The 21,416-nt window shown below is 26.4% G+C and overlaps 1 protein-coding gene and 1 long non-coding RNA gene across 4 annotated transcripts in view; one reads left to right on the top strand and one right to left on the bottom strand.

The window, feature by feature from the left end:
* Positions 1-21,416, top strand: part of LOC109603327 (neuroligin-1) — a 579,545-nt gene that overhangs the window by 458,873 nt on the left and 99,256 nt on the right. The gene's annotated exons all lie outside the window — the stretch shown is intronic.
* On the bottom strand, positions 619-2,871 carry LOC126265450 (uncharacterized). The gene is made up of 3 exons (XR_007547932.1): positions 2,775-2,871; positions 715-826; positions 619-665 (listed from the first exon to the last, which is right to left on the bottom strand). It is a non-coding gene; the product is annotated as an uncharacterized LOC126265450 (long non-coding RNA).

The raw sequence follows: 21,416 nt of genomic DNA, 5'->3' as shown, positions 1-21,416 counted from the left end.
CAAATGACCAAATTACTCTAAACATCTGAAACAGTAGCAGTATGTTACAAGGCAGTGGGAATGTCAAAAAATAGGGAAAGTTACTGGTACTCCATTTAATAAAACCATAAGATGATCATAACAATTTTTTCCAGTATATTGATATCCTAAATATTATTATTAAAGGTATAAAATTCTTGTGTTAAAAATTCGTTTATACTTACTGTCAGTTCCATATGTGTATTTATACATGTTTGAGCAAAGTTGTATATTAATTAATATATATTTTTAACAAGTTATTTAATAATTCTTGTATAACTTTAATGGAAATGGTGTGTTAACCACTAGTTTTAACTTTAGTCTGAAATAAATAATACACAATAATGTAAGATTATTAATTTCTTTAATAATTGAACGTTAATTAAATTGATTACATCGATTAATGACTCCATGCTCTAACAAAATTACTTATAATTATTTAGTTTACTCCATTTAAAGTCATCTATCAGATGACAAGACATTAAATTTTATCTACATTCCACTACAGTTTGTTGATAATAAAATTAATTGTAGGATAGGAAATTTGCATTTGCAAGCCTTATAAACTAATAAGTTTATTACTTTTAAGAATTTCATTAACGACTATTAAGATAACACGAAGCAAAAGCCCAAATTATTCTAAACATCTAAAACATATTAATTTATATTAATTGAAACAACCACTATTTGACATACCTTTAAAGGTAGTTGATAATTGACATCAAGTAATCCCATAAATGTGAGTGAAACTGGTTGTTGTGTTATCTGCAAGAAGAGTAAATACCTTTTTTTAACATCCATATTCCACCTTATCCAAGGGCAAGTCCACAGTGTGTCGTTCACTTCTGCAAACTAAATTCTCCCTTAAAAATATGTTGTTACTTATCCATGAACGTAATAATAACAACCTTGTCAGTTACATCCTGTCCACCGTCTATGAACACAGCTACTGTACAAAATATTAATATGGCAAGGGTGATACAAAAAAAATATTTGGAAGTCTAAAACGTTTGAAATTTAATGGAGTCCTGAAACATGTATATGAACTTACAGAAACCATGTTGAAAACTGTTATAAAATAAAATAAACTGGCAACGGTCACACAACTGAACACCATCCATTTACTTTCAGAAAGTACTTCTTGTGAGGTGCTATTATAAATAAAATTATTTGTAGTTTTATTGTAATTTAATTTATACAAACCACTCACCACTTTAAGACAATGTAAGTCTCTATACAATTATTTATTTTTTGCGGCAGTTTTGAGGAAAAATCTTCGTCTAATTTTTTAATATCATTGTGTAATATGTTCAGCAAAACTTCAAGGAACATAAGAACACATAAAAACATATTCGAAAGAAGTGTAGTATAAGGGTGAAAGACAAAAATTAAAAACAATTTTGAAATAAATTTAACAGGATAAATGTTGGAGATGTTTAAGAATAACATGTCCACAGATGAATTAAATATAATACATAAAGTCACAAAACATGTTAAATTTAACAATAAATATATTACTATGTGTTTTTTTCTCAACAAGTAAGTTTTATCCAACTTATCTATCTTAGAAGCTAGCTGACACAGTTTAAGAAATATCGTACGAAATTGTTTGCCTTTCTTGTGTAACCACAAAGTGGATATTAATATCTTAAATAAATAAAATAATATAGGTTTTAATAATATAATAATAGTACTTACATAAAGCTGAAACGTAAACACTTCTGAAATTATCGCATAATCCATCAAGTGATCAAAATCATTAAAAATTATTATTAAAGAAATGACAAACATAAAAATATTTATTATAATAAACATAGAAGGATATTTCTGTGAAACTGTATTTAATAAAAGCTGCACATTTGCATAAGAAGCTTTTTCAAGTTGATGAGATTCTAAAGGAATTAGAAATTAAAAATTATTTTATTAAATATTTTTAATTCATACCTACCACAAATAATACTTGCACTTATTTTTATGTAGTTTTTGTATATTAATAACATGGTTAATATATTTTTATCAAACCAGGTTTATCAAAAGATGTTTTCGGAATATCAATTAACGGAAACAATAGTTGTTACTAATTATTATAGTGGATAATTATTGATTGCTGTTATAATTTGTGCTATTAATTCAAATATATTTAATATATGCTTATTGTCAGAAATTATTAGGTAAAATGATATGCAGTATTAAATACGTCCAAGTAATGTTTTTCCATCATTTAATTTAAGCAATAACAAATTTAATTAGAATATAAAAAATAAAATTTTTATTTTCGTTAGGAAATTAATAATGTAATATAATTAATATTTTATTTATTTCATTATTATCAAGCCAACGAATATAATGATAAAACTAATATTTGCTTGGAAAAAATTCATTACATTTATCCTTAATTGATATTTTTTTATTCTCATTTGATATTTTCCAAAGCATTACAAAATTATTATTTTATTAATTCTTTGTCTTTTTCTTTTTGGTTAACTCCATAAATATAATAATAAAACACATTAAGACAAAATTTTCAGATACACCCACATAACTAGTTTGAACGGATGTTAAGATAACACGAAGCAAAAGCCCAAATTATTCTAAACATCTAAAACATATTAATTTATATTAATTGAAGCAACCACTATTTGACATACCTTTAAAGGTAGTTGATAATTGACATCAATTAATCCCATAAATGTGAGGGAAACTGGTTGTTGTGTTATGTGCAAGAACAGAAGATACTTTTTTCTAACATCTATAACCTTATCCAAGGACAAGTCCACAGAGTGTCGTTTACTTCTGCAAACTAAATTCTCCCTTAAAAATACGTTGTTACTTATCCATAAACGTAATAATAACAACCTTGTCTGTTAAATCCTGCCCACCGTCTATGAACACAGCTACTGTACAAAACATTAATATGGCAAGGGTAATACAAAAAAAATATTTGGAAGACTGAAACGTTTGAAATTTAATGATGTTCTGAAACATGTCTATGAACTTACAGAAACTATGTTGAAAACTGTTGTAAGATAAAATAAACTGGCAACGGTCACACAACTGAACACCATCCATTTACTTTCAGAAAGTATTTCCTGTGTGGTGCTATTATAAATAAAATTATTTGTAGTTCTATTATAATTTAATTTATATAAACCACTCACCACTTTAAGACAATGTAAGTCTCTATACAATTATTTACTTTTTGCGACAGTTTTGAGGAAAAATCTTCGTCTAATTTTTTAATATCATTGTGTAACATATTCAGCAAAACTTCAAGCAATATAAGGATAAATAAAAACGTATTTGGAAAAATACTAGTATAAGGGAGAAAGACAAAAATTAAAAACAATTTTAAAACAAATTTAACGGGATAAATGTTGGGGATGTCAAAGAGTAACATGTCCACAGATGAATTAAATATAATACACAAAGCCACAAAACATGTTAAATTTAACAATAAATATGTTACTGTGTATTTTTTTCTCAACAAATAAGTTTCATCTAACTTATCTATCTTACAAGTTAACTGACGACGTTCCAGTTTAAGAAATATCTTACGAAATTGTTTGCTTTTCTTGTGCAACCACAAAGTGGATATTAATACCTTAAATAAATAAAATAATATAGGTTTTGATTAAATAATCACAATACTTACATGAAGCTGAAACATAAATACTGAAATTATCGCATATTCCTTCACGTGATCAAAATTATTAAATATTATTATTAAAGAAATGACAAACATAAAAATATTTGTTGTAAAAAACATAGAATGGCATTTCTCTGAAATTGTATTTAATAGAAGCTGCACATTTGCATAAGGAGCTTTTTCAAGTTGATGAGATTCTAAAGGAATTAGAAATTAAAAAATATTTTATTAAATATTTTTAATTCATACTTACCATAAATAATACTTATACTTGTTTTTATGTAGTTTTTGTATATTAATAACATGGTTAATATAATTTTTATCAAACCAGATTTATCAAAAGATTTTTTTGGAATATCAACTACCGGAAACAATAGTTGTTACTAATTAATACAGTAATTAATTATTGATGGTTGTTATAATTAATGCTATTAATTCAAATATATTTAATATATGCTTATTGTCAGAAATTATTTGGTATAATTATAGTCAGTATAAAATAAGTGCAAGTATTGTTTTATTCATCATTTAATTTAAGCCAATAACACATTTTTATTATGTCTCTTATACTATTAGTACACTACAATATAAAAAATAAAATTGAGTAATTAACAATATAATTATATTAATTCTTTATCTTTTTGATTATATATATACATATAACTCCATAAATATAATAATAAAATACATTAAGTCTAAATTTACACATAACCAGTTGGTGCTTTGAAAGTTTGTACAATTCTGGCAGATATGCCATATTCAAAAATTAATTTTTGCATGGAAAGAAATCGTCACATTGATCTCTAATTGATAGTTTTCTATTCTCATTTGATATTTACCAAAGCTTTATAAAATTATTATTTTATTACTTCTTTGTCGTTTTCTTTATTGTTAACTCCATAAATATAATAATAAAACACATTAAGACAAAATTTTCAGAAACACCCACGTAACTAGTTTGAGCGGATGTTAAGATAACACGAAACAAAAGCCCAAATTATTCTAAACATCTAAAACAGATTAATTTATATTAACTGAAACCACCACAATTTGACATACCTTTAAAGGTAGTTGATAATTGACATCAATTAAACCCATAAATGTGAGTAAAACTGGTTGTTGTGTTAAGTGCAAGAACAGAAGATACTCTTTTTTAACATCCATATTCCACCTTATCCAAGGGCAAGTCCAAAGAGTGTCGTTTACTTCTGCAAACTAAATTCTGACATAAAAATACGTTGTTAGTTATCCATAAACATAAAAGTAACCTTGTCAGTTATATTTTGTCCACCGTCTATGAACACAGCCATTGTACAAAATATTAATATAGCAAGGGTGATACAAAAAAAATATTTGGAAGTCTAAAACGTTTGAAATTTAGTGAAGTCCTGAAACATGTATACGAACTTACAAAAAACATGTTGAAAACTGTTGTAAAATAAAATAAACTAGCAACGGTCGCACAGCTGAACACCACCCATTTACTTTCATAAAGTATTTCTTGTGTGGTGCTATTATAAATAAATTTATTTGTAGTTTTATTATAATTTAATTTCTATAAACCACTCACCACTTTAAAACAATGTAAGCCTCTATACAATTATGTAGTTTTTGCGAAAGTTTTGAAGAAATATCTTCGTCTAATTTTTTAATATCATTGTGTAACATGCTCAGCAAGTCCTCAATGAACATAAGAGCACATAAAAACATATTCGGAAGAAGAGTGGTATAAGGGTGAAAGACAAAAATTAAAAATAATTTTGAAATAAATTTAACAAGATAAATGTTGGGGTAGTCTGAGAGTAATATGTCCATAGATAAATTAAATATAATATACAAAACCACAAAGCATGTTAAATTTAACAATAAATATGTTACGGCGTAATTACTTCTCAACAAGTATGTTTTATCCAACTTAGAAGCTAGCTGACGAAGTTCTAGTTTAAAAAATATCTTACGAAATTGTTTGCTTTTCTTAAGTAACCATAAAGTGGATATTAATACCTTAAATAAATAAAATAATATAGGATTTAATTATATAATAATAGTACTTACATAAAGCTGAAACATAAATACTTCTGAAATTATCGCATATTCTTTCACGTGATCAAAATTATCAAAAATTATTATTAAAAAAATAACAAACATAAAAATATTTGTTATAAGAAACGTAGGACATTTCTCTGAAATTATATTTAATAAAAACTGCATATTTGCATAAGAAGCTTTTTCACGTTGATGAGACTCTAAAGGAATTCGAAATTAAAAATTATTTTATTAAATAGTTTTAATTCATAGTTACCACAAATAATATTTATACTTGCTTTTATGTAGTTTTTGTATATTAATAACATGGTTAATATATTTTTATCAAACCAGGTTTATCAAAAGGTGTTTTCGGAATATCAACTAAAAGAAGCAATAGTTGTTACTAATTATTATAGTAAAAAATTATTGATTGCTGTTATAATGATAGGCAATATTAAATAAGTGCAACTATGGTTCTTCCATCATTTAATTTAAACCAATTACAATTTTAACTACAATATAAAAAATAAAATTATAATTTTCATTAAGAAATTAATAATATAATATAATTAATATTTTATTTATTTCATTATTATCAACCCCACGAATATAATGATAATATTATCTTGGAAAAACTTCTTTGTATTGATCCCTAATTGACATTTCTCTTTTCTCATTTTGATATTTACCAAAGCTTTATAAAATTATTATTTTATGAATTCTTCGTCTTTTCCGTTATTGTATCCATAAATATAATAATAAAACACATTAAGTCAAAATTTTCAGATACGCCCACACTTTGAGCTTTGAAAGTTGTACAATTCCATATGCCATATCCAAAAACTATTTTTTGCTTGGAATAAATTCATTACATTGATCCCTAATTTATATTCTTCAATTCTTATTTGATATTTACCAAAGCTTTATAAAATTAATATTTTATTAATTCTTTGTCTTTTTCATTATTGTTTACTTCATAAATATTATAATAAAATATATTAAGGTAAAATTTTCATGTACACCTACATAACTAGTTTGAACGGATGTTAAGATACACGAAGCAAAAGCCCAAATTATTCTAAACATCTAAAACAGATTAATTTATATTAATTGAAACAACCACTATTTGACATACCTTTAAAGGTAGTTGATAATTGACATCAATTAATCCCATAAATGTGAGGGAAACTGGTTGTTATGTTATGTGCAACAACATAAGATACTTTTTTCTAACATCTATATTCCATTTTATCCAAGGAGAAGTCCAAAGAGTGTTGTCTACTTCTGCAAACTAAATTTTGCCTTAAAATTCGTTGTTACTTATCCATGAACGTAATAATAACAAGCTTGTCAGTTAGGTCCTGCCCACCGTCTATGAACACAGCTACTGTACAAAACATTAATATGGCAAGGGTGATACAAAAAAAATATTTGCAAGTCTGAAACGTTTGAAATTTAATGATGTTCTGAAACATGTTTATGAACTTACAGAAACCATGTTGAAAACTGTTGTAAAATAAAATAAACTGGCAACGGTCACACAACTGAACACCATTCATTTACTTTCAGAAAGTATATCTTGTGTGGTGCTATTATAAATAATTTTTTTTGTAGTTTTATTGTAATTTAATTTATATAAACCACTCACCACTTTAAGACAATGTAAGTCTCTCGACAATTATTTATTTTTTGCGACAATTTTGAGGAAAAATCTTCATCTAATTTTTTAATATCATTGTGTAACATGTTCAGCAAAACTTCAAGCAACATAAGGATACATAAAAACGTATTTGGAAAAGGACTAGTATAAGGGAGAAATACAAAAATTAAAAACAATTTTAAAACAAATTTAACAAGATAAATGTCTAAGAGTAACATGTCCACAGATGAATTAAATATAATACACAAAGCCACAAAACATGTTAAATTTGACAATAAATATGTTTCTGTGTATTTTTTTCTCAACAAGTAAGTTTCATCCAACTTGTCTATCTTACAAGTTAACAGACGAAGTTCCAGTTTAAGAAATATCTTATGAAACTGTTTGCTTTTATTGTGTAACCACAAAGTGGATATTAATACCTTAAATAAATAGAATAATATAGGTTTTGATTAAATAATAAAAGTACTTACATGAAGGTGAAACATAAATAGTTCTGAAATTATCGCATATTCCATCACGTGATCAAAATTATTAAAAATTATTATTAAAGAAATACCAAACAAAAATATTTGTTATAAAAAACATAGAAGGGCATTTCTCTCAAATTGTATTTAATAAAAGCTTTCAAGTTGATGAGATTCTAAAGGAATTAGACGTTAAAAATATTTTATTAAATATTTTTAATTCATACTTACCATAAATAATACTTATACTTGTTTTTATATAGTTTTTGTGTATTAATAACATGGTTAATATAATTTTTCAACATACCAAATTTGTCTAAATGTTTTTTTTTAAAATATCAGCTACCGGAAGCTATAGTTGTTACTAATTATTAGAGTAATTAATTATCGATTACTGTTATAATTAATGCTATTAATTCAAATATATTTAATATATGCTTATTGTCAGAAATTATTATTTTCATTAACTGAGAAATAATAATTATTATTTTATTTATTTCATTATTGTCAACCCCACAAATATAATGATAAAACTAATATTTACTCTAAAAAACTTCGTTGCATTGATCCCTAATTGACATTTCTTTTTTCTCATTTGATATTTACCAAAGTCTTATAAAATTATTATTTTATTAAACCTTTGTCTTTTTCATTATTGTTAATTCCATAAATATAATAATAAAACACATTAAGGCAAAATTTTCAGATACACCCACATAACTAGTTTAAGCTTTGAAAGCTTGTACAATTTTGGCAGATATACCATATTAAAAAACTAATTTTTGATTGATAAAAATTCATTACATTGATCCCTAATTGACATTTCTCTCATTTTCGCATTTGATATTTACCAAAGCTTTATAAAATTATTATTTTATTAATTCATTTCATTATTGTCAACTCCATGAATATGTTCATAAAACACATTAAGGCAGAATTTTCAGAAAATCTCCCACAATCAATTTGAGCTTTAAAAGTATGCACAATTTCACCAAAGCTTCCGGAAATTCCCCCCATAAATATTATCGTTCCACTCGTTTGAACGAATATTTTAAACCCACATAAATGAAACGCATTCAGAGCAAGGATCTTCGATCAAAATCAATTAAGTTTTTAAACTGGCCGCATTAAAGCAATATTTTCCTTTCATTTATATTGATTTTGTTCCTTGTTCAGCAAAATCCACTAAAACCAAAACAACCTGAACTCCAGTAGTTACACCAGGGGGGAAAAAAAACTGCAGCGTATAGTTTAGCCAGTTCTTTCAGCCGGTAATAACAATGAATAGAAAGGAACCTTAGGTCTGAAATATAGTCCACTATTCGAACTAAGGATACACTGGAACTGCTTTAAATTGCCGCAACCGATCGCTTTTCCGAACGGTTTTTTTCTTTTTTTTTTTCCTCCAGCTAGTGTAATAGAACAGCTTGAAACGCCCCACGTATTCGAATATAAGGACGCGGATAATCTCGGAATTGGTCAAGAAAAGGTAAGGAAAATATGCTGCGAACGACGCGTGACCCGATTTTTACGGGGGACGCCTAAGACTCCCCTCACAATTAGTATACCCCCGTAAACGCCAAGTCTTACGTTTCCGGGCATTTATCCGAACAATAACCGGACTGTCGAGTAAACTAAACCGACACGCACATAAAATATGCAAATGCCGGCCTAAAAGTCAAATAACGAAGCTCAAATTCGTCGGGCTGACAGTAAAATGGGATTGCCGGAGCGATGCATCTCGACGAGTCGCTGATGCACAATGGAAGTATGCATATTTCTGTAAAATTTATATATGTTTGAGTAAATCGCGTAAACTTTAAAGGCGGACGAACGGCTGAAGCGAAATGTATTGCATCTGCTTTTATTATATACGCACGAAGGAAATTGCGTTCGACTAATGAAACGTGTTTCGGAAACTGGAAAAAATGATAACTTCGCTTGGGATTTCGTAGGGGAAATCTCAATAAGGGCACAGGTTAGAAGGCATGTTGCTATAATAGGCGATTATAATAAATTTTGGGTGAAGTTTCCTTACTCATGCTTAATAACAATGTTTAGATACTATCTACGTCAACTTAGAGAGTTTCCATAAGCGAGATTTAAAGGGGAAATAACTTTTACCTAGTTCATCCCGAACTTTATGGGGGGTTGCCCTTTAATTTGATACTGAGGTTAATGTGCTAAAAGTGGCTATCTTTACTTTGGTGTATTATTGGCCATACAAAATTAATTTCTTATTACAATAGACATGATCTCAAGTAAGAATATAATTCTTAGTAAATTATTAAATTTTATTAAATCGAAGGTTAAAAGATGCTGACGAGATATATTTAAGTTGTGAAAAAATAGTTAAACATGAATTCAAAACAGTCAAAAAATAATTATAATCTGATATATTCATTAAGGAAGTTTCTCAAAAATTTTAGGAACCATATTTCACTTTTACTAAGTAACTAAATTAAATTAAATTTCAACAGGTTTAAGAAAAATTCAAGTTAACTGTTTAGACATCTGAAACAAGAATATTTTTCTTAATCGAAACTGACCAATTTGTAATTAGGAATTTTATTTTATAAAATATTATTTACGTAAAATTAGAAGAAGAAAATATTGTCATTTTATCTTAGAATTCCATAATTATTTCAATATACTTTAAGAAGATGAAGGCAAATTGAATTTAGGGTTGAACTCGAGGAAAAAATAGTTCAACGTGAATTCAAAACAGTCAAAAAATAAATATAATCTGATATATTCATTAAGGAAGTTTCTCAAGAATTCTAGGAACCATATTTCACTTTTTCTAAGTAACTAAATTAAATTAAATTTCAACAGGTTTAAGAAAAATTCAAGTTAACTATTTAGACATCTGAAACAATAATATTTTTCTTAATCAAAACTGACCAATTTGTAATTAGGAATTTTATTTTATAAAATATTATTTACGTAAAATCAGAAGAAGAAAATATTGTCATTTTATCTTAGAATTCCATAATTATTTCAATATACTTTAAGAAAATGAAGGCGAATTGAATTTAGGGTTGAACTCGAGAAAAAAATAGTTCAACGTGAATTCAAAACAGTCAAAAAATAATTATAGTCTGATATATTCATTAAGGAAGTTTCTCAAAAATTTTAGGGACCATATTTCACTTTCACTAAGTAACTAAATTAAGTTAAATTTCAACAGGTTTAAGAAAAATTCAAGTTAACTATTTAGACATCTGAAACAAGAATATTTTTCTTAATCAAAACTGACCAATTTGTAATTAGGAATTTTATTTTATAAAATATTATTTACGTAAAATCAGAAGAAGAAAATATTGTCATTTTATCTTAGAATTCCATAATTATTTCAATATACTTTAAGAAAATGAAGGCGAATTGAATTTAGGGTTGAACTCGAGAAAAAAATAGTTCAACGTGAATTCAAAACAGTCAAAAAATAATTATAGTCTGATATATTCATTAAGGAAGTTTCTCAAAAATTTTAGGAACCATATTTCACTTTTACTAAGTAACTAAATTAAATTAAATTTCAACAGGTTTAAGAAAAATTCAAGTTAACTATTTAGACATCTGAAACAAGAATATTTTTCTTAATCAAAACTGACCAATTTGTAATTAGGAATTTTATTTTATAAAATATTATTTACGTAAAATCAGAAGAAGAAAATATTGTCATTTTATCTTAGAATTCCAAAATTATTTCAATATACTTTAAGAAAATGAAGGCGAATTGAATTTAGGGTTGAACTCGAGAAAAAAATAGTTCAACGTGAATTGAAAACAGTCAAAAAATAAATATAATCTGATATATTCATTAAGGAAGTTTCTCAAAAATTTTAGGAACCATATTTCACTTTTACTAAGTAACTAAATTAAATTAAATTTCAACAGGTTTAAGAAAAATTCAAGTTAACTATTTAGACATCTGAAACAAGAATATTTTTCTTAATCAAAACTGACCAATTTGTAATTAGGAATTTTATTTTATAAAATATTATTTACGTAAAATCAGAAGAAGAAAATATTGTCATTTTATCTTAGAATTCCATAATTATTTCAATATACTTTAAGAAGATGAAGGCAAATTGAATTTAAGGTTGAACTCGAGGAAAAAATAGTTCGACGTGAATTCAAAACAGTCAAAAAATAAATATAATCTGATATATTCATTAAGGAAGTTTCTCAAGAATTCTAGGAACCATATTTCACTTTTTCTAAGTAACTAAATTAAGCTAAATTTCGACAGGTTTAGGAAAAATTCAAGTTAACTATTTAGACATCTGAAACAAGAATATTTTTCTTAATCAAAACTGACCAATTTGTAATTAGGAATTTTATTTTATAAAATATTATTTACGTAAAATCAGAAGAAGAAAATATTGTCATTTTATCTTAGAATTCCATAATTATTTCAATATACTTTAAGAAGATGAAGGCAAATTGAATTTAAGGTTGAACTCGAGGAAAAAATAGTTCGACGTGAATTCAAAACAGTCAAAAAATAATTATAATCTGATATATTTATTAAGGAAGTTTCTCAAAAATTTTAGGAACCATATTTCACTTTTACTAAGTAACTAAATTAAATTAAATTTCAACAGGTTTAAGAAAAATTCAAGTTAACTATTTAGACATCTGAAACAAGAATATTTTTCTTAATCAAAACCGACTAATTTGTGATGAGGAATTTTATTTTATAAAATATTATTTACGTAAAATCAGGAGAAGAAAATATTGTCATTTCTTCTTAGAATTCCATAATTATTTCAATATACTTGAAGAAGATGAAGGCGAATTGAATTTAGGGTTGAATTCGAGAAAAAATAGTTCAACGTGAATTCAAAACAGTCAAAAAATAATTATAATCTGATATATTCATTAAGGAAGTTTCTCAAAAATTTTAGGGACCATATTTCACTTTCACTAAGTAACTAAATTAAGTTAAATTTCAACAGGTTTAAGAAAAATTCAAGTTAACTATTTAGACATCTGAAACAAGAATATTTTTCTTAATCGAAACTGACCAATTTGTAATTAGGAATTTTATTTTATAAAATATTATTTACGTAAAATCAGAAGAAGAAAATATTGTCATTTTATCTTAGAATTCCATAATTATTTCAATATACTTTAAGAAAATGAAGGCGAATTGAAAAAAATAGTTCAACGTGAATTCAAAACAGTCAAAAAATAATTATAATCTGATATATTTATTAAGGAAGTTTCTCAAAAATTTTAGGAACCATATTTCACTTTTACTAAGTAACTAAATTAAATTAAATTTTAACAGGTTTAAGAAAAATTCAAGTTAACTATTTAGACATCTGAAACAAGAATATTTTTCTTAATCGAAACTGACCAATTTGTAATTAGGAATTTTATTTTATAAAATATTATTTACGTAAAATCAGGAGAAGAAAATATTGTCATTTTGTCTTAGAATCCCATAATTATTTCAATATAGTTGAAAAAGATGATGACGAATTGAATTTAGGATTTAAACTCGAGAAAAAAAGTAGTTAAACATAAATACAAAACAGTCAAAAAATAATTATAATCTGATATATTTATTAAGAAAGTTTCTCAAGAAATCTGGGAACCATATTTCACTTTCACTAAGTTACTAAATTAAGCTAAATTTCGACAGGTTTAAGAAAAATACAAGCTGTCTATTTAGACATCTGAAACAAGAATATTTTTCTTTATCAAAACCGACTAATTTTATTATTTATATAAAATTATGGGAAGAAAATATTACTTCAATTTAGATTTCCATAATTATTTTTAAATTATCGAAGGAGATGATGACGAATTGTATTTAAGACAGATAAAGAAGGAAAAAAATAGTTAGAACCGAATCCAAAATATTCCGAAAATAATTATAATCTGACATATTTATGAAGGAAGTTTCCCAAAGAATTCACCCGACCATATTTCACGTTCACTAAGTAGCCAAATTTAGCTAAACTTAAACAGTTTTCAATTAATTTATTGACGTCCAAAAGTTTCGTTGTTCATTTTAATCAATTAAAAAGTTTGAAAGCTAATACAGGTTTTCGGTTTTGCCAGAACGTCCCGCGATAAATCTCCCTCTAAAGTTTCCATCCCGGACCGCCGGAATCTTGTTAAGAATTTCATGCATGCCTTGCTATCATGACGTAAACTACACTTAAACTCCGTACACGGACAGTTGTATTTCAATAAAAATGTTTCGGGCCCGGAATGATTTTTACGGTCGCCCGACGAATAAAGGCTTTCAGCGGTTCAGGTGTACGTCGTAAACGATTATCGTCAGTTATAAAATTGTTTTCGAAGTTCAAAGTAACATTTCATTAAATAAAAGCTCACATCAAATAAACTCTATCCGACCTCAAATGGTTTGTGAAAACTACATATTTATTCTAATATATTTTAGAATAGTCGTGACATCTTTACTTTAATCCCCGCGTACAAAGGATGACAAAAAAGGAAGAGGCAAAAGGATGAAATTTGAAGTCGTGTGTTTTTAGGGTGGTAAAAAAGCTCTCTCGCCCTATTTACACGTCAAGGAACTTCCAAAGTATGCAAAATTCTCGCAGGCGCTCGATTTTATGTGATAATGCAAAAATTTACAATGGACATTTTCAAACTTACGATCAAATATTGCTCCACCTTAAACTTTTAAAATAAAATAACTGTATATAATAAAGCGTGCCATATTTAAATAAAGGAGTGTTTATATTAGTTTTAATTATAGAACTTGTTCAATATACAATAAACTTTAAATAATTAATTGTAATTGATTTAATACTAAAAATAAAGTAAGTATTTAATATCACATTGTTTTACCGATTAACTTAGATTACCATTATTTATTGATTATAAATGTTAAATTATTCATATTATTATTAATTATTATAATTTCATACATTATTATTTGTAAAAATCAAAATTTACTATTTAATATTAATATAAAATGAGGCAAATGTCCAAACCATTTTAAACATCTACAACGAATTAAAATATATTAAAATTAATAAATTACAATAAAATTGATTGAGGTTACCTTCAAGGAAAGTTGATAATTGACATCGATTAATCCAAAAAATGTGAAGGAAACGGGTTGCTGAGTTATTTGCAGGAACACAAGATAATTTTTTTTATTAACTTCATTCCACCTAAACCAAGAGCAAGTTCTGAGTATGTCGTTGACTTCTGCAAACTAAATTGAGGCGTAACAAAAAGCTTTTACTTGAAACGCAGTTTGTAAACCTTGTCAGTTAGTACTTGTCCACAATCGAAGAATGTTGCCAACGTACAAAATGCGAATGAGCACATTGTACTGGAATAAACATATTCAGACGACTAAAAATGTAGTTAAATTAATAAATTTTAGGATGTTCAGCTGAAACTTACAGTAACCATAGTAAAAATTATTGTCAGATAAAATGTGATGCTGACGATCACACAAGAAAGCAACATCCAAGTGCTTGCAATGATTACTTCTTGTACAGAACTAAATAAAATACTAATTTACATGTACTTGATATTATTAGTAAATTACTCACACTTTCATTGTAATATAAGTTCTGATACAATGTTTTATTGTTAATGACATTTGAGAATTGAAATCTTCATTTAATTTGTCTAGTTTTTTAATATCGTCCTGTACTATATTCAAAACTATTTCAATGCTCATAATATAAAATAAAAACATATTAGGAATAAGAGTTGTGTATGGCACAAACGCAAAAGTAAAAGACAATTTCAACACAAACTTGATAATGATCATATTAGTAATATTTAAAAAGTCTATAAATGAATAAAATACGGCAAACACAGCAGCAAAACATATTGAATTTAACAATAAATAGACGATTGTGTATTTCTTTATACGAAGATAGGTTTTTTCAAATCTATCTATTTGCCGAATAAATTCTCTGTGCTTTATGCCGATTTCAGTTAATTCGGCATCTTTCTTGTACAGCCATAAAGTCGACAAAAATATCTAAAGTAAATCAAGTTTATTCAAGGTTTGTTAATACTTAATTTTTATGTACTTACATAAAGTAAAAGTGTTGAAAGCTCAGAGACCACAGCATACTTCCGCAGTTGGTCCAGATTTTTTAAAAATATTACCAGAGAAGTAACGAATAAAACGAAATTTGATAAAATTACTATTATAGAAAACTTTTCTGAAACACCCCTTAATATGAGTGATGCATTTTCGTTACACATTTTTAAAATACCTGGATGGCCTAAATTATGCAAAAAATTAATAAAATTGTCACAAATTAGATTTATACTTACGGTCAGCTTTAAATAGATGTTTATAAATACTTGTACTTATTTTTATATAGTTCAAGTATGTTAATAACATAATTTTATTCAATTAAACTGTAGTAGACACCGACAAGTTTGAGCAGGCAGTTTTAATGGTCCCAAATCAGCCCCACCCCGTCTGGATACACGACATTACGTGTGCAATTATTTTCATACATTTTTTCACGTCATTAAAACCCAACAGCAACAACAAACAACCCTCAATTAATTCGAAATTACAAACACATTAATTATTAAGTCGTACAATAAAACAATTTCCATCCTTTTTTGTCTGTTGCACAACAAAAATGGAACTTAGTAAGACATAAAGGGTCGAATTTCCGAACCCCTGTATGTTTTTGGGGGGTCCCCGATCCGTTGAAAGGACCCGCTCAACCAATTTACATGTCAAGAAACTTTCAAAGTATGCAAAACTCGATGCGCCATGTGATAACGCAAAAACTTACAGTGGACGTTCATTTTTCATTTTGGCCGTTGAGAAAATTTGTCGCGACCCCAAAACGACACGTTTCTTTTGTGCTTTGTGGCTTCAACCCGTTTTTTATGGGGGCTTTTTGTGTTTATTCAAATAATAACCGATCGTTATTGTTTGGGGGTAATGATAAAATTGTTACGCGTCATTAAAATGGCTTAATGGTCGGTATTTTATTAACTGTTAACTGTACATAAATATAGAGTAAAATTTTAGTTAAAAACTAGTTGGAAATAAACCCTTATTCATTTTTACGTCGTACATCTCCCAAAGGTTACGCAAGGGAAAAGATCGATCAAATAAATAGTCTGAGGCGGACTCTTGAATATACGTTTTTGAACCGTGGGGTGTTTAAATTTAAGGACTGGCCTAATTCATTGCAAGGGAGCAGTAAATCCTTATTTTTCGACTATGATTCTTAAATCATTTTACCGCCATTAAACCTTATAAATTTCCTACAGGCCCACCATCAGATGCAAAACGGTCCGGTTGTTTTATGACGGCCTAAAAATCGTGTAATATTTCAAAGCTTTATTTAGCTTTATAATAAAAACGAGTCAATAAACGTCGACCGTATCGGTTATTGGAACGGACACCGTCTGGCAGATATAAAATAATTGAGGTAACTCGCAACATAATCTGTTGGTTTATGTTCGTGGTGCGGGATCGGTCGGTGATGCGGCGAACTTTCCACATGTACAATTTCCTTTTATATCGGAAAACCACCATCGCATAGAACCGACCAAAATGGGAGATGATCACCACTGTCAGATCAAATCTACCTTAATGTTACCTATCAGCGAAACAGGCCGATACTACATCCATTTGAAGAAAAAGAAAATTGCCGACTGGAATCTTTCACTGATGGGCAGCATTATAATATAAATTAGTTTTTAAAGGAAACTGAGACGGAACGGCACGGCCATTTCCCAAAGGCGTGTTTAAAGTTTTATTAATTGGACTTTTAAAACCACATTTTTGACATAAATTTAGAACTTAATTTGCAGAATTGTCATTAAATTTCATACAAATTTTGATTAATAAATCAATACTGGGTACAGAAAAAAAAGTAATTTAAGTTTATTCCGTTTAAAGTGACATTTATTCAACAATATTTTGCCAAGCGAATTTATGCCACGAGAAGAAAATCTGGATACTTGAAACTGAACTTAACCTGACCAATTTATGAGTAGTAACAACTCCACTATCAGTTCACCACAGTCATTAAAATCCTATGGAGTTGTAGGGTATTCATAAGATCTGGTTTACACACAGTTATAATAATTAATAATTTATTTATTTTATTTAGGGCATTTCCCAAAGGCATGTTTAAAGTTTTATTAATTGGATTTTTTAAACCATAATTTTGACATAAATTCTAATTAATTTTGGAAGTAAATTTGCAGAATTGTTATTAAATTTCATACATATTTTGATTAATAAACTAATACTAGATACAGGAAAAAGTAAATTATGTTTTTTCTTTTAAAGTGAGATTTATTGAACAAAATAATTACATGTAACTCAACTATATTTTTTAAAAGTTTAGTAAGCAAATTTATGCCACTAGAAAAAAATTTGGATACTTAAAATTGAACTTAAATTGACCAATTTATTAATAGTACCAACTCCACTGTCATTTCATCACAGTCTTCAAAATCATCTTGAGTTTTAAGATATTCATAAAATACGGTTTACATACAGTTATAATGAATGAAGGGTACCAACAAATCATTAACAATTTATTTATTTCATTTGAGGCATTTCTCAAAGGCGTCTTTAAAGTTTTATTAATTGGACTTTTTTAAGCCATAATTTTGACATAAATTGTAATTAATTTTAGAACTTAATTTGCAAAATTTTTATTAAATTTCATACAAAATTTGAATAATAAATTAATACTAGGTACAGGAAAAAGTAATTTATATTTTTTTGTTTCTTTTAAAGTGGAATTTATTCAACAAAATAATTACCTTTAATTCAACTATATTTTGCCAAAGTTTTGTAAGCAAAATTATACAACGAGAAAAAATTTTGATACTTAAAATTGAACTTAAATTGATCAATTTATGAATAGCACCAACTCCACTGTTATTTCATCACAGTCTTCAAAATCATCTTGAGTTGTAAGATATTGATAAAATGCGGTTTATATACAGTTATAACGAATGAAGGATACGAACAAATCATTAACAATTTATTTATTTTATTTGGGACATTTCCCAAAGGCGTCTTTAAAGTTTTATTAATTAGACTTTTTTAAGCCACAATTTTGACATAAATTGTAATTAATTTTAGAACTTAATTTGCAAAATTTTCATTAAATTTCATACAAAATTTGTTTAATAAATTAATACTGGGTACATGAAAAAGTAATTTATGTCTTTTTTTTTCTTTTAAAGTGGCCTTTATTCAACAAAATAATTACATTTATTTCAATTATATTTTGCCAAAGTTTTGTAAGCAAATTTGTACCACGAGAAAAAAATTTGGATACTTAAAAGTGAACTTAAATTGGCCAATTTATGAATGGTACCAACTCAACTGTCATTTCATCACAGTCATCAAAAACATCTTGAGTTGTAAAATATTCATAAAATACGGTTTACATACAGTTATAACGAATGAAGGGTACCAACAAATCATTAACAATTTATTTATTTCATTTGAGGCATTTCTCAAAGGCGTCTTTAAAATTTTATTAATTGGACTTTTTTAAGCCATAATTTTGACATAAATTGTAATTAATTTTAGAACTTAATTTGCAAAATTTTCATTAAATTTCATACAAAATTTGATTAATAAATTAATACTAGGTATAGGAAAAAGTAATTTATATTTTTTTGTTTCTTTTAAAGTGGCCTTTATTCAACAAAATAATTACCTTTAATTCAACTATATTTTGTCAAAGTTTTATAAGTAAATTTATACCACGAGAAAAAAATTTGGATACTTAAAATTGAACTTAAATTGACCAATTTATTAATAGTACCAACTCCACTGTCATTTCATCACAGTCTTCAAAATCATCTTGAGTTTTAAGATATTCATAAAATACGGTTTACATACAGTTATAACGAATGAAGGGTACCAACAAATCATTAACAATTTATTTATTTCATTTGAGGCATTTCTCAAAGGCGTCTTTAAAATTTTATTAATTGGACATTTTTAAGCCATAATTTTGACATAAATTGTAATTAATTTTAGAACTTAATTTGCAAAATTTTCATTAAATTTCATACAAAATTTGATTAATAAATTAATACTAGGTATAGGAAAAAGTAATTTATATTTTTTTGTTTCTTTTAAAGTGGCCTTTATTCAACAAAATAATTACCTTTAATTCAACTATATTTTGTCAAAGTTTTATAAGTAAATTTATACCACGAGAAAAAAATTTGGATACTTAAAATTGAACTTAAATTGACCAATTTATTAATAGTACCAACTCCACTGTCATTTCATCACAGTCTTCAAAATCATCTTGAGTTTTAAGATATTCATAAAATACGGTTTACATACAGTTATAACGAATGAAGGGTACCAACAAATCATTAACAATTTATTTATTTCATTTGAGGCATTTCTCAAAGGCGTCTTTAAAATTTTATTAATTGGACTTTTTTAAGCCATAATTTTGACATAAATTGTAATTAATTTTAGAACTTAATTTGCAAACTTTTCATTAAATTTCATACAAAATTTGATTAATAAATTAATACTAGGTATAGGAAAAAGTAATTTATATTTTTTTGTTTCTTTTAAAGTGGCCTTTATTCAACAAAATAATTACCTTTAATTCAACTATATTTTGTCAAAGTTTTATAAGTAAATTTATACCACGAGAAAAAAATTTGGATACTTAAAATTGAACTTAAATTGACCAATTTATTAATAGTACCAACTCCACTGTCATTTCATCACAGTCTTCAAAATCATCTTGAGTTTTAAGATATTCATAAAATACGGTTTACATACAGTTATAACGAATGAAGGGTACCAACAAATCATTAACAATTTATTTATTTCATTTGAGGCATTTCTCAAAGGCGTCTTTAAAATTTTATTAATTGGACATTTTTAAGCCATAATTTTGACATAAATTGTAATTAATTTTAGAACTTAATTTGCAAAATTTTCATTAAATTTCATACAAAATTTGATTAATAAATTAATACTAGGTATAGGAAAAAGTAATTTATATTTTTTTGTTTCTTTTAAAGTGGCCTTTATTCAACAAAATAATTACCTTTAATTCAACTATATTTTGTCAAAGTTTTATAAGTAAATTTATACCACGAGAAAAAAATTTGGATACTTAAAATTGAACTTAAATTGACCAATTTATTAATAGTACCAACTCCACTGTCATTTCATCACAGTCTTCAAAATCATCTTGAGTTTTAAGATATTCATAAAATACGGTTTACATACAGTTATAACGAATGAAGGGTACCAACAAATCATTAACAATTTATTTATTTCATTTGAGGCATTTCTCAAAGGCGTCTTTAAAATTTTATTAATTGGACATTTTTAAGCCATAATTTTGACATAAATTGTAATTAATTTTAGAACTTAATTTGCAAAATTTTCATTAAATTTCATACAAAATTTGATTAATAAATTAATACTAGGTATAGGAAAAAGTAATTTATATTTTTTTGTTTCTTTTAAAGTGGCCTTTATTCAACAAAATAATTACCTTTAATTCAACTATATTTTGTCAAAGTTTTATAAGTAAATTTATACCACGAGAAAAAAATTTGGATACTTAAAATTGAACTTAAA

The sequence above is a fragment of the Aethina tumida genome, chromosome 4 (genome assembly GCF_024364675.1).
Source record: "Aethina tumida isolate Nest 87 chromosome 4, icAetTumi1.1, whole genome shotgun sequence".
Classification (NCBI taxonomy): Eukaryota; Metazoa; Arthropoda; class Insecta; order Coleoptera; family Nitidulidae; genus Aethina; species Aethina tumida.
This window is presented reverse-complemented; position numbering and strand designations above follow the sequence as displayed.